This window comes from Oratosquilla oratoria, chromosome 33, assembly GCF_046742065.1.
Source record: "Oratosquilla oratoria isolate Oo_2021 chromosome 33, ASM4674206v1, whole genome shotgun sequence".
In the NCBI taxonomy this organism is placed as follows: domain Eukaryota; kingdom Metazoa; phylum Arthropoda; class Malacostraca; order Stomatopoda; family Squillidae; genus Oratosquilla; species Oratosquilla oratoria.
The window spans coordinates 31,035,396-31,037,895 of NC_134809.1; the positions used below are offsets into that span (position 1 = coordinate 31,035,396).

General features: G+C 38.4%; 1 protein-coding gene across 10 annotated transcripts in view; it reads right to left on the reverse strand.

Annotated features, from left to right (window-relative positions):
* The window catches only part of LOC143017827 (uncharacterized), a 582,072-nt gene that overhangs the window by 476,589 nt on the left and 102,983 nt on the right, over nucleotides 1-2,500 (reverse strand). The gene's annotated exons all lie outside the window — the stretch shown is intronic.

Sequence of the window (2,500 nt, forward strand, 5' to 3'; positions counted from 1 at the left end):
TGTAGGCAAATTCTTATTACAGTTTGATTATTTTTTTCTAAATTAATTCTATCTAGGTACAAAATGCTTCTTCCTACTTATAAGGCAGGTAGCCAGCTAAGGCATGCATCCATCCCCACCCATCCCATTCCTATCTGTTTCCTTTTCATCTTAGCTCCTCTTGGATGAAGGGTCGTTTCCGTCTCCCGCGCAATGCCAGGGTCATAAGCAAGGCAGCAAGGCACAACACATCCCCAGCATTGTTTACATCTAACTTGCTGCCTACACCTTACTTTTAGCCACATTCACCTTCAACTACCTCAGATCATATACCTTTGCAAACTTCATCATTGACGTGGTTATCAAGATTCAATTGTGATAAAATGAAATTATAAAATGTCTTTACAGGTGGATAGCTCCTAGATATTACTTCGTTTCCAGGGTCGGGATCCTGAATGCTTAAACCAGTATTTATGGATATCCTTAAGCAGTTTCCGCCATACTTTTCCTAGAACGAGATTGGCCAACTATTAATGTATAGATTATCTGATATTCTCTGTGGGACAATCAGACACCAAATGTAGGGAAACGTATTAAGAGTAACTTTTTTCTATTTTTAGCACATAACCACTTTGTAAGATCCTTTTCCACAGAGATGTCAGAAATAGATTGACCCTACTGTCTCGTGGGATTGGTTGGTGTGTAGGCCTGGAAGAAGTCGTGGAGCATTTACTAGAATTGTGTCATCGCGTGGAAGTCTTGTGCTTCGTTCCGAACGGTATGGCAGAGCAAAGTATGTGATTTGACTCGCCCCCCCCCACACACACACGCACGCACGCACGCACGCACGCACACACACACACACACACACACACACACACACACACACACACACACACACACACACACACACACACGCACACACACACACACACACACACACACATACACACACACGCACATCTTTAATGGATAAAGGGTCTTTGGTATATGTATGTGTAGGTGTGCGCCCCTCCACCCCACCATGTCATGTCATTGGTTGATGTGTATGATAAAGAAAGAAAAAGGAACCTCTATTGACACTCATATAATCTAACTACTGCTCTACTCGTCTGATTTAACACTTCCGCTGCGTAGGCAAAGGAGTTTCCTTAACCTGATGAAATTGCCTGGTGACGAACATGATGAGTAGCCGGTGAAAGGTTTTACTGAAATAGATTTAACTCTTTCATTGCACAGGAAGTTTTCTTTACTTGAATAGAATCGTAAGGCGGAAACCATACCAGAAATACAAGTCATTATTCGCAGCGAAGAAACTAAAATACCCAGTGTCTTCTCTCAATAGCAGGAAAATGTCTTCATTTCAGACCCATGCACTTGTGAGAAATGCGGGAATTGATACCTTCAGACAGAGAGGAAAGATAACCCAACAAGACTACATGTCATTTGTTTGAAAGACGAACAAACGAGTCGTAAAATAGAAATGCTATAATAAGGCTGTTGAAGGTGTTTCTGACATATCTGCCTGAGCTCATTTCAGCGCTGAGACATATTTCAAACCTTCCAAAAGTGGTACTTGAATGTGAATTCTATTATGGGAGTCGCTACAGGAAATGGGTCTACCGCACTGAAGCATATGATGATGTTTGGTGAATCCATCACAGTGAAGCACTTGAGGAAAATATTACACTAAACGGCATTGCACTCTGCATGGGCCCCTGGCCTTCAAGTAAATGTCAAGAATCATCAAATATATCAGATAGTATATGGCATCAATCTAGGCATTAATAATTATTGACCCTTTCCTTATCAAGGTATACTTTATAGATTCTGTTATAGCTAACGACAGATGATTTTATCTAGCTGGGGATCACATCAAAAGTGACCAAATTTTCACATTGAATGAGAATCAGACAAGAAACAATGGTCTCAAACTGTCCGGAAATAGATTCAATTTGGAAGTAGGTAGAAACAACTTTGCCAACCGTGTAGTTAATGAATGGAATAAACTTCCTGCACAGGTAGTGCAATGTAGTTCAGTTCGAAGCTTTAAGAATCATTTAGATAAATACCTAAGTAAGATGCTGTAATTATTATAATTTATGTTATATTATTTGTTTTTGTTTTGTTATAATTTGTCTGTCTGATTTTCATTTATTATTAGTTATATGTCAATTTATTATCATTTACTATTTACCTGTTTGTTTGTTATTCAACTATACCAATGCATTTATTTATGTATTTTAATTGTTATTTACATTGTTATATTTTTAATTTATTATTAATATTTTTTTTTTTTTTTTTTTTTTTTTTTTTTTTTGCATCCGACCTAGATATGGATCAAAAGGTCTCCTGTCGGCATGCTTTGCCTTTGTAATCCTTTGTAATCTAACTGAGGCACCATTTAGTCCAGTATCCGTCTCTCAATAGAAAAGAATCACTTTGACATCTACTGATAAAAGAGGTAATAAAATGCTCATCCCCGTGCCTGTGGTACACATTGCACACGTCACCACGAGGC